This window comes from Cricetulus griseus, chromosome 3 (genome assembly GCF_003668045.3).
Source record: "Cricetulus griseus strain 17A/GY chromosome 3, alternate assembly CriGri-PICRH-1.0, whole genome shotgun sequence".
Lineage (NCBI taxonomy): Eukaryota > Metazoa > Chordata > Mammalia > Rodentia > Cricetidae > Cricetulus > Cricetulus griseus.
Window position 1 is genome coordinate 155,486,888 of NC_048596.1, and position 12,327 is coordinate 155,499,214.

The 12,327-nt window shown below is 44.1% G+C and overlaps 1 pseudogene; it reads right to left on the reverse strand.

The window, feature by feature from the left end:
- Nucleotides 1-1,185: 1,185 nt before the first annotated feature.
- LOC100771871 lies at nt 1,186-10,982 on the reverse strand (annotated as a pseudogene).
- Nucleotides 10,983-12,327: the final 1,345 nt, after the last annotated feature.

Below are 12,327 nucleotides of genomic sequence, written 5' to 3' on the forward strand. Positions count from 1 at the left end.
CATCCAGAGATCCTTGGAACTAATATGTCATTTTTTAGTGATAAGCTCCACACAGAAGGAGACCCTAGAAAGGTTTCTTTTTGGTTTCCATGGCAACACTTACCTACTTAGCCTCAATTTATTGTTCCTAGGTTACAAGAGTAAAATCTCAGGATTAAAACATTCTTCCCACTCCATGTTTTAAATAGGGAAGAGATCAGAAAACACTGTGTATGAACACAGTGGTGCCCGCTCCGCTCAGGTGCTTCAGGGTACTTCAGCTTAGGCATCGGTGTGGGTTCCAGGTTTGTTTCCTGGTGTCTGAGGCTGCCTGCAGTCAGTCCCTTGGTCAAAGAGACTACTTTGTTTTTCTTCCTGACAAAATACATAGAAGGTGTAGGAAGGAGGGGAGGTATTGTGAGTTTGCCTTTAATCATTAGCTTGTTCCCAAAGCACAGGCTTGGTTTCTGGCATGACACTTTGTATCTTAGGTATGGTTTTAGTTTGTTTTACAGCTATTGTTTTGTAATGGACTGTTTTCCAAAGACAAAAAAAAATTGTCTAGTCTGATTTTCTTTTTTATTTCAATATTAATCAGGAAAAATGAACTAACTGACCTACTGGAAACCCTCAGAAAGCCTCGGTAAATGTGTACATTCTTTGCTGTTATTACTCAAATGGGGCTGTTTTGGTTACTTTTCTGTGGCTGGATAAAACACCATGACAAGTCTGTTTTAGGCTTACAGTCCCAGCGGGTTAGGGCCCCTGATGGCTGAAAGCAGGCATGGTGGCAGGAACAACTGAGGGCTGAGAGCTCATGACTCAAACCATAAACAGGAAGCAGAGAGAATGCAGTGGACACAGCTCAAAGTCCTCCCCAATCAATCGATAATTAAGTAAATGCCCTACATATTTACCTAAACCAGATCTTACAGAGGATTGCTCACCCTGCTTTCTTATAGAATCCAGGGCCACTAGCCCAGGGATGGCATTATCCACCATGGACTGGGCCCTCTTTCATTGATTACTAATTGAGAAAATGCCTTATGGCTGGATCTTATGGAGGCGTTTTCTCAACTGAGTCTCCCTCCTCTTTGATGACTCTAGCTTGTGTCAAGTTGACATAAAACCAGCCAGTACAGAAGCACTAATGTGGGAAGGTGAAGTTCTGGGAGTTTGACATGATCCAAGAACTGGAAGAATGGATTAGTATTCCTCTCCTTCTTCCTCACCCTCTCCTTCAACAGAATCCACACCAGCTTCCTCATCACCCTTCTCTAGGGGAGTCATGTCTCCACGGGCCTCAAAGAACTCCCCTTCCTCCATGCCCTCACCCACATACAAGTGCACAAAGGTACACTTGGCATACATCAGATCAAACTTGTGATCTAGGTGAGCCCAGGCCTCAGTGATGGCTGTGGTGTTGCTCAGCATGCACACAGCTCTCTGGACCTTGGCCAGGTCTCCTCCAGGTACCACAGTGGGAGGGTGGTAATTAATGCCAACCTTGAAGCCAGTGGGGCACTAGTCCACAAACTGGATGGTACACTTGGTCTTGATGGCAATGGCAGCATTGACATCTTTGGGAACCACATCACCATGGTATAGTGGGCAGCAAGCCATGTATTTACCATGGCAAGGGTCACATTTCACTGTCTGGTTGACTGGCTCAACACAGGCCTTGGTGATCTCTGCTACAGAAAGCTGCTTATGGGAGGCTTTCTCAGTAGAGATGACAGGGGCATATATGACCAGAGGGAAGACGATGTGAGGGTAGGGTACCAGGTTGGACTAGAATTCGGTCAGGTCAACATTCAGGGCCCCATCAAATCTGAGGGAAGCAGTGATGGAAGACACAATCTGGCTCTAAGGTGGCTAAGGTTAGTGTAGGTTGGGTGCTCAATGCCAAGGTTTCTACAACAGATGGCATAGATGGCTCATTGTTTACCATGAAGGCACAGTCAGAATGCTTCAGGGTGGTGTGGGTGATGAGGATGGAATTGTAGGTCTCAACCACAGTGGTGGAAACCTGAGGTCTGGGTAAATAGAGAGCATCAGCTCGGATGTCGTTCCATAATCAACAGAGCTGCTCCATCAGCAGGGAGGTGAATGCAGAGCCAGTTTCCCTGCCATAGCTGTGGGAAACCAAGAAGCCCTGAACACCTGTGCACTGGTCATCCAGCCTGCAAATTCAGTCCAAGACAAGGTCAACGATCTCCTTGCCAATGGTGTAGTGGCCACAGGCATAGTTATTGGCAGAATCTTTCTTGCCTGTGCCTGTGGTGAGCTGCTCAGGGTGAAAGAGCTGGCAGTAAGTACCAGTGTGAACTTCATCAGTAACTGTGAACACTGCCTGGGGCACATGCTCGCTAGCGCCTGTCTCACTGAAGAAGGTGTTAAAGGAGTCCTCTCTTCCCCCAATGGTCTTGTCACAAAGCCAGATGCCATGTTCCAGGCAGTAGAGCTCCCAGCAGGCATTGCTGATCTGAACAAGAGCCTGGCCAGTGTGGATAGAGGTGCACTCATGCAGGGCATCTATGGGTAAGGAGGCAAGGGTGTTAGGAGCAGACACTAGGTCCCAGTTACTGTTCCTGATAGCTAAGAGTTGAGGTAAGTAATATAGATGGAAGTTTCTGTCCTGCCCCGTCCTGCAGCCAAGTCATTCAGTTCCAAATAAACACACAGAGACTTATATTAATTATAAACTGCTTGGCCTATTGCTCAGGTTTATTACTAACAAGCTCTTATAACTTAAAATAACCCATAATTCTTATCTACATTTAACCACATGGCTTGGTACCTTTTCTCCGTAAGGCATTCTCATCTTGCTTCTTCTGTGTCTGGCTGGTGACTACGTCTCTGCCTTCCCTCTTCCCAGAATTTTCCTAGTCTGGTAGCCCCAACTATACTTCCTGCCTGGCTACTGGCCAATAAGTGTTTTATTAAACCAATACAAGTGACAAATATTTACAGTGAACAAAAGCATTATACCACATCAAAGTAACACAATCATCCAGCATTTGTGTGGTTTCTGGGAATTCTAACTGAGGTCTTCAAGCATGCATAGCAAGTGCTTTTATCCACTGAGTCATCTGCCCAGCCTGGTAAAAATCTCTCTGAGGTGTCCCTTAAAATATTATAAGTGAGCTAGGCACTCACTCTATAGACCAGGCTGGCCTCAAACTCAGAGATCCACCTGCCTCTGCCTCCTGAGTGGGATTAAAGGCATGCACCACCGTGCCTGGCTCCATTTTCTGTTATTGTACAAAATTCATCTTTGAATTGTGGATAACTTAGTAATTTCTGTTAAAGCAAAGTGGGAACATAAAAACAAAAGGGATCAACTATGTAACGATAGCTTAAATCAGTTATTTCCTCCTCAAATTGTACATTATATATTTTCATTGCTCAACTTGCTCCTTTTCACTCTAGATCTTCATAAGAGTGAAAGCTAATAACCATATGACAAAGTCAATACCAGGCTGTTTTGAGAATTCCTCTGCCAATGGAAATAATCCAAAAAATTTTCACTTTAGCTTCAGGAAGACTTTTCAGACAAAGGCAAAAGGCAGCCACATTCTTCACCAAAATATCACAAGACTGATCTCTAGCCTACATACTAACATTCTTCTTTGAGATCTCTTGAGCCAGGGCCACACAGTTCAAATCACACTCAGCACCACTGTCTTCCATGTTCCTACTAGGATGACCCATTAAGATCCACTTAAACCATTCAACTGTTTTTTTTTTTTTCTAATCATAGTACCAAGGTCCATATTCCTTCAAACAAAAGCATGGACCTGTCTATTACAACAATACCCCAGTTCCTGGTACCAACTTCTGTCTTAGGGTTTCTATTACTGTGAATAGACACCACCACCATGGCAACTCTTATAAAGGAAAACATTTAATTGGGGCTGGCTTATGGTTTCAGAGGTCTAGTCAATTATCATGGCAAGACATGGCATCTTGCAGGCAGACATGGTGCTGGAGAAGGATCTGAGAGTTCTACATCTTGATCTATAGGCAACAGAAGAAAACTGACTATGTGTCACACTGGGTGTAGCTTGAGCATATGAGACCTCAAAGCCTGTCTCCACAGTGACACACTTCCTCCAACAAGGCCACACCTCCTAATAGTGCCACTCCCTAAGGGCCAAGCTTTCAGACACAGGAGCCTATGGAGGGCATTTCTATTCAAACCACCACAGTCATGTTGCTGTAAGAATTTTAAAATGGGCTTAAAACAAAGCTAAGCAACTATTTGATCAGTGTTCAAGAGAAACAACACAGTAGGTGAGTTGTCAATTTTTGCAGCTGCTAGGAGGATGGCAATGAGAGAGAGAAAGAGAGAAAGCCATGCCTTTTCAATTAAGATCCAAGAAAGTAGACATGTTCCCCAATGGAAGTGGACAAACAGCATGCTGGGAAGCAGTCCCAGAGAGAGAGAGAGAGAGAGAGAGAGAGAGAGAGAGAGAGAGAGAGAGAGAGAGAGAGAGAGAATGTTTTGAGTGCCAGGACAGGTTTAGGGTATCTGACCAATATCTGAACAAGAGATAGGGAAAGAGCAGAAGACATTTTATGTTTTCTGAGTTAGAACTGGAAAAGCAATTAGTCTTAGCAGTGAAGATCTATAAGCTGATGTACTGAAGGGGGGGCCTCTGGGCTATCAAGTATATTGTCTTAGAGATAATTATTCTTTCCTTCTCTTTAACATGTTTTCAGATGAGTCTGATTCCTGAGGGGTAATCTCCCAGTTAAGTGATAAACAAGTCTGTAGGTAGAGTTTCCTGTCTAACTGTCTGCTCCCAAATAACCAGCAGCCACTTCCCAAATAACTGACTTGAAGATATAATACAAATTATAAATGCTCGGCAAATAGCTCAGTCTTGTTACTAACTAGCTCTTACAACTTAATCCATTTCTATTAATCTATGTGTATCCCCAAGGCTTGTGGGGCTTTTACCTCTATCCCATTCTGTGTGTCTGACTACATATGGATGGCTATTCTTCTGACTCTGCCCTTCTTCCTCCCAGCATTTTCTCTGTCTTTTCCTACCCAGCCTTTGGCCAATCAGCTTTTTATTAAACCAATTATAGCAACATATATTCACACAGTGTATAGAAGGATTATTCCACAGCATAGACCCAGTTGGATTAACACTTAGGTGAGAGGTCAAGGACAGAAGTATCAAGTGAGCCTGAATATGGCCACCTCATGGCATTTTATTATTAAGAAGCAGCAATTGTGATACTTATCTTCTTGTAGAAAAAGGAAAGTAGGAGCTGGAGGCCTAAAACCGATTATGAAGGAGGAGGTGAGTCCTCCTTAGCATCCAAGGCTGTTAATACCTGCCTAGCTACCTAACACATCTCCAAAGGTATGTAGCACATCAGAGTAGAGGAATGCTGTTAAGCCTTGCTTTAAATTTCATCTTCATATGGATTTCAGTATTCTCATCTTTAAAACAGAAACAGTAATACTTCCTAGTGTTAAAATCACATAAGACAATGTGATAGTTTGAAAGAAAATGGCCCCCAAAGAGAGTGGCACTATTAGGAGGCGTGGCCTTGTTGGAGTAGGTGTGGTTTTATGGTCTTAGGGGAAATGAGTCACTGTGGAGGAGGGCTTTGATATCTTATATAGGCTCAAGCCATGCCTAATGTCTCAGACCACTTCCTGTTGCCTGTGAGTCAAGATGTAAGAACTATCAGTACCTTTGCTATCAGCACATCTGCCTGAATGCTGCCTTGCTTCCTGCCATGATGATAATGGATGAAACCTCTGAAACTGTAAGCAAGCCACTACAATTAAATGTTCTCTTTTATAAGAGTTGCCATGGTCATGGTGTCTCTTCACAGCAATAGAAACCCTAATTAGAAGCCAGGCAGTGGTGGTCACATCTTTAATTCCAGCATTTGGGAAATAGAGGCAGGTAGATCTCTGTGACTTCAAGGCCAGCCTGGGTTACAGAACAAGTTCCAGGATAGTCAGGACCACCCAGAGAGATCTTGTCAAAAAGGAGGAGGAGGAGGAGGAGGCGGAGGAGGAGGAGGAGGAAGAGAAGTAGAAAAAGGAACCCTAACTAAGACAGATAATATATGTGAAACATAATTCCTATAAATATAACAGGACATTAACATAGGCTATTGTTACCACAGTATGTTATTTGAGTATTTCTTAGACAGCATGTTATGGATAATTAAACAAGATCCTCAAAGGGGAATGGATTTTGTAGCCTCATGGCACTGGTGTGAAGATTACCATGAACTGGCAAGAACATAAATGTGCATATAAAAACATAGCCTTATATATTATTAGTTAAAAATGTTAAGTTGTCAGGGCAGTGGTGGTGCACGGCTTTAATCCCAGTACTCAGGAGGTAGAGGCAGGGGGATCTCTGTGAGTTCAAGACCAGTCTGGTCTACAAGACGTAGTTCCAGGACAGGCTCCAAAGCCACAGAGAAACTCTGACTTGAAACCCACCCCCCAAAAAAAAATGTTAAGTTGTGCCACAGTGGCCATGCACCGCATATATAATAGGAAATGATAACTATACTTGAAATGTGCTGAAGGAATAAAGAACTTGTAGTAACCAGGTGTGGTAGTTTGAATGTAATTGGCCCCTATAACCTCAGAGAGTAGCACTATTAGGAGGTGTGGCCTTGCTGAAGTAGGTGTGGCCTTGTTAGAGGAAGTGTGACTCTGTGGGGGTGGTGTTACAATAAATCTTTCCACCAAAAGCCGCCTGAGCCCTACCGCCACATGGATAGTCTCTGCCAGCCTCCCAAGTTCTGCCCGCCGAGTTAGGGCCCCAAATAGTACACAGAGACTTATATTAGGTACAAATGCTGCTTGGCCAATGACTAGGATTCTCATCCGTTAGCTCAGTCTTATTTATCATAAATCTATATATTTTATAAGACTTATCTTATCGGACCCCTTCCATTGACGTCCTCCCTTGCCAGTGGATCACATGGAACCTCTGGAGGAAGTGAGAAGGGGGGAAAGGCCACTTCCTGCTTGTCCTTCCTTAAATATGAGTCTCCCTGTTATGTCACTTCCTGCCTGGATCACCACTTCTTTCCTACATTTCCCAGAATCCTCTTTGACTCCTAGTCCCATCTAACTTGCTGCCTCATTGGCCAAACAGTACTTTATTCAACAATCAATAAGATGAACATACACAGAAGTACATTCCCCATCAGGGTAGACTATGAGGTCTCTTTTTGTTCAAGTTTTTCTCAGTATGACAGACAAATAACTTCCTGTTACCTGCAAGATATAGGACTCTTAGCTACTTCTCCAGCACCATGTCTGTCTGCATGCCTCCATGATGATAATGGACTGAACCTCTGAACCTCAATTAAATGTTTTCCTTGTAAGAATTGCCATGGTTATAGTGTCTCTTCACAGCAATAGAAACCCTAACTAAGACAGAAGTTGGTACCATGGAATTGGATATTTGTATAGGTAGAAACTACAACTCAGCTCCCACTCCGCCTATTCCAGACCCCATCCCTCAGAAAGCCCCCCAAGGGTCAGCTCCTCCCCCAGAGCTGCTCAAATACAGGATATTTAAGACCTGGTCACCAGACTAGCCATGTTATCTCTCTCCTGCCTTCCCAAGAGTCACCTGGAAGTTGTTTCACTCAGCCTTCCTCTGTTTATTGTCGGGAACCAGGAAAATTCCATTAGGGAATTTCTGGAAGTCCAAACCTCTGGAGCTCCAGTCTACAATTGTATTGCAGATGCTAGCTAATCTGCTATTGAATGGCATAGCCTCAGTGGAGAATGCCTCCTAGTTTGCATCTCTACAGAACTAAGCATTTAAATAGGCCTGCACCAGGGTAGAGGGCCAGGTGTAAGGGACAAGTGAAGAGAGGGTTAGGAGTGACCAGGCAGAGGGGTCAAATGGGGGTGAGAGAAATGGCCTTGTGGCCAGGGAAGCATGGTTAGGAGACAGCCAGGAAGATGCTGAATAAAGAAGAGAATACAGTTTTGCAGTATGGAACTGAGAGCTCTCTAAAGATGACAAGATGCCAATGTCTGGTCTTTATCACCATTGGGTTACTAGGAATTCCCAAGTCCATGGTCCCCAACTCAGGCTGAACCTCGTGGCTTGGGGCTGAGACCTGCCAGGCCACGACAGTTTATTAAATCTAGTCTTTTCAATTTGATTTGATTTGGCTTATTGCATGGGCAGAGGAACTTCCAAACCAGAGATTTTTCAAATACTTATCAGTGTTATTGTGATAGGCCTGGCCATGTTCTTGTTTGGGAGAATTTGGACTTTGGTGCTTTGGATTATGAAAGCAGTGGAATATTTCAGCACTGCTTAATGGGCCATACTAGTAGAAGCATGGACGATTGTGGTACTAAGAATTATTTGAACTGTCGGAGGCTCATTCAAGAGGTTTCAGAGGAGAAGAATTTTAGTATGTTACCTAGAGAACATTCTTGTTATATTTTGGTGAAGAAGTGGCTGCTTTTTGTCCTTGTCTGAAGAGTCTGCCTGGGGCTAAAATGAAGAGCTTTGGATTAATTCTGTCAAATCAACGTAGTACAGACTCTGTTGTGTGGTTATTAGTGTTAACTCTATGATGATTTATAATGAAAAGCAGCAAACTGAGCAGGATAAATGACAAAATGTAAATTTTTAGGGGAAAAAGCACTAGGAAGTAGAATGGCACTAAATCCTGTGTTCAAGGAGATAAATGAATTAAGAAATGGAATAAAAGGAGTGGTGACCTCAAGGTAAGATCCCACCCAGCTAAATTTCCAACTTGTGAAAGGAACTAAAGGAAAGCTTAGAGCCAGGTGTGGTGGTGTACACTTGAAAGGACCAGCTCCCCATTTCAGCAGCCATGACAGTAACACATTCTTGCCATGACCTTGTCTTAGTCACTAGAAGTCAGATGCCTGCCTCGTGGCAAGGAACCAATCAGAAGTTAGCTGGTGGCGCTATGCTTTATGGCTCTGGATGTGCTTTACAGACAAGTGCACAGCAATGACACACAGAGCATAGCAACCACCCTGGGAGGGCCTATGGGCCATAACAACCAATTGGCCAATCAACACAGGGCAAGCCCTCCAAGCCTGGAGGCACACCAATCCTGAGCCTGTGCGTACCCCTAGACATTCCCCTTACACTGCCCTACAAGATCTCTCTCTGCAGCCGGTTAGAGCTGTCTTTACTAGCCATCCGCCATGGTGGGTGGGTGAAAGACCCGAGCTAACATGGGGTTAGCTCCTAAAACAACAATAAAGCCTTATGCAGTTTGCATCAAGTTCTCGAATCTGCCTGGTAACTGGGGTGACTGCAGTCGTGGGCTGAGACCCCAGAGGCCTGAGTTTTCCTGGGGTCTAACACACCTATGATCCCAGCATTGGGAAGGCAGAGGCTGGCAGATCTTTGAATTTGATTCACAGAGAAAGTTCTAGAACAGTCAAGATTAGGCAGTGAAGGGCCTAATCAAAACCATCAAAAATAGAAAGCTGGTGAGGGACTGTGGTCTAGCCCCAGCAAGCAGCAGAATTTTGCAGCGTTGGCCTGTGGTTCTGGCTTTAGGGTTAAGGACAGAAGAAAGGAGCTATGGAATTTGCCTCTGAGATTAAGGAAAACCACTGGGCCAGGCATGTGTAAGGAATGTGCCTGAATGGAGGTCTAGAGAGGCCACTGTGTGAAGCTGTGAATGTGAAGTCTGGATTGCCTTGGAAACCCCAAGATGTTAGAGATGCCGGAGCCATAGGATACCTGCTGTGGAAATCTGCTAACAGAGATTAGAACCAGGCCAAGAGAGAGAAGAGTGTTGCAGTCAACAAAGATAAACAGAGTTGGAGATCTGAAGACTTTCATGATATCAGATATGGATTTTCAGAGTTTGCCCAGCTGGTTTTCAGTCTGCTTTAGTCTACTATTATCTCCCTATGCTCCCTTCCCTACATTTTAGAATGGTAATGTATATCCTGTGCCATTGTATGTTAGAAGTATGTGATCTGCTTTTGATTTTGATTTTTACAGGGGATTACAGTTAAGAGATTGCATGAGTCTCCCAAGAGACTTTGAACTTTGGACTTTTAAACATGTTGAGGCTATAGTAGACTATGTGGACTTTTGAAGCTGGACAAAATGCATTTTACATTATGATATTGTTACAAGCTTATGGGGGCCAGGGAGTGGAATGCAGTGGTTTGAATGTAATTGGCCCCCATAATCTCATAGAGATTGGCACTAGTAGGGGGTGTGGCCTTGTTGAAGTAGGTGTGACCTTGTCAGAGAAAGTGTGTCACTATGGGGGCAGGCTTTCAGGTTTCTTTCACCCAAGCTTTGGTCAGTGGGACAGACAGACAATTTCCTGTTGCCTGCAAGATGTAGGACTCAGCTACTTCTCCAGCACCACATCTGCCGGCATGCCTCCCAGTTCCCTGCCATGACAATGGACTGAACCTCTGAACTTTAAGCTGCCAACTAAATTAAATGTTTTCTTTTCTAAGAGTTGCTGTGGTCATGGCACGCCAAGAGTCTGGTGAAAGGTAATATTTTAAGGTTCTGAGTTGTAAGTGTTAGAACTCAAAAGTGATACCAACTTGTTAGGGTTGGAGACTGGGTTGGCAGCCTTGAACAAGCAAGGCTCAGCTCTCCATCCTCCAAAGGTCAATTAAACAAAAAGATACAAGGAGATGCAGCAAGAGGAGAGCTGTTTGCTGTGGTTGCACTGGGAAGAGGGTGGGGAGGGGCCCAATAATTGCCACCCCAGTCCAGTTTCATGTTCCTAACATAAGGTTGAGGTTTAAATAGCCAGAAAAGAGATGGGCAGTGAAGTGCCCTGGTTGGGGTGTGGTCCCTCCCATCACCATTGTCTCAGCTCCAATCTCTGCTGTGCAGTGGCCTGAAAAATTGTCTCTGTGTAGGGGACAAGCTACCCTGGCCAGCACCGGGCTCACAGACTTTTTCTTCTCCTAGAGATTCCTGAGGAACTTCCAACTCCTTGAGGTTCATCGTTTCAATAGTCCAGTAACCAAAAGGAGGCAGACCTCTTTCAAACACCTGCATTGCTGCCAAGACAGTTAGAGAGATGGCAACTGAAGTGTTAGGAGAGTCAGAGGCACGTTTGCCTTTGATAGTGAGAACTAGACACATGAGTTTTTAAAAAGTTATTTTCCTTTCCTCCTGTTGTTGTCTGATATTGCAACTTCATTCTCCCCACTCCCTTTTTGAGACAGTGATGTAGTGTAGCTTTTTCTTATGGAAGTAACATGATTATCTTATTATTGGCATTATTAAGGGTCAGAGCCTAGACCTTGACAGCTCCAATAATCCAAGTTCAGCCACCCTGTCCTTACTAATGAAGCTAACAAGTAACAGAAAAAGATAAGATTTATTTAATTGGTTAGATGAGTGACAATGAGATCTGAGATCCCCCTCAAGTCCATACTGAGGTCATGGCACTTGCTTGAGGTCTAAGTATCTGGCCAGACTTACATGTGAACTGATGCCCATTGACCCATCACTGTCTTCACTCCAGTCTCTCCTGCTGTGTCTCTCCTGCTGTCTCCATACTGGGTGACAAGTAGAAGCTGCCTCCAGGATCAGAAGGTGGGGGTTAGAGAGGAATAGTTCCCTCAAAGGAAGGGAGAAGTTCTCTAGTAACAATGGATAGTATGTAGGAAAGACAGAACCAAGGATCCGAAAACCTGAAGCAGTGCTTTCAAAACAAGGTGAGTGTAAGGTTAGGGTTGTCTCATCAGAGCAAGAAATGGTACAACAGGCTAAAACCCTTCCCAGCACCAAGCAAGCCTTTAAAAAGCTTCACTTTCTCCTCCAGTGTGCTTTGCAATGTGATTTATACTATCACAGATAATACTTGACACTTACTTAGCCGTTGGTAACACATGGGAGGCAGCAAATTTGGTCTTGTAATGAGTCTGTGGATGTAACAGTTACTAGAATGCTAGGCTAGCATGACTCTAGGTCCCATCAGCTCAGTGGTATACACCTGTCTTCCTGGTACTTGGAACGTGGAAGCAGGAGGATGAAAGCTCATGGTCATCCTTGGCTACATATTGAGTCTGAAGCCATCCTGGACTATATGAGATCCTGTCTCAAAAAGAAAAAAACTGGGTGGAGAATGAAAAAGCAAAAGAGTGCATCTCAGCGAGGCTCCAATCTCTGGAGATAAGCACAACAATCTGAACAAAGTTCAATACAGGGAACTGTTACCTATGACAGAAAGAGGCAGGATGGAGGCTTGGCTAGCAAGAGACAAAGACACTGTAAATGATACACAAATAGATTTAGAGAGCAGCCACTACGCACTATCCAAACTAAGATAAGAGGATCTGCA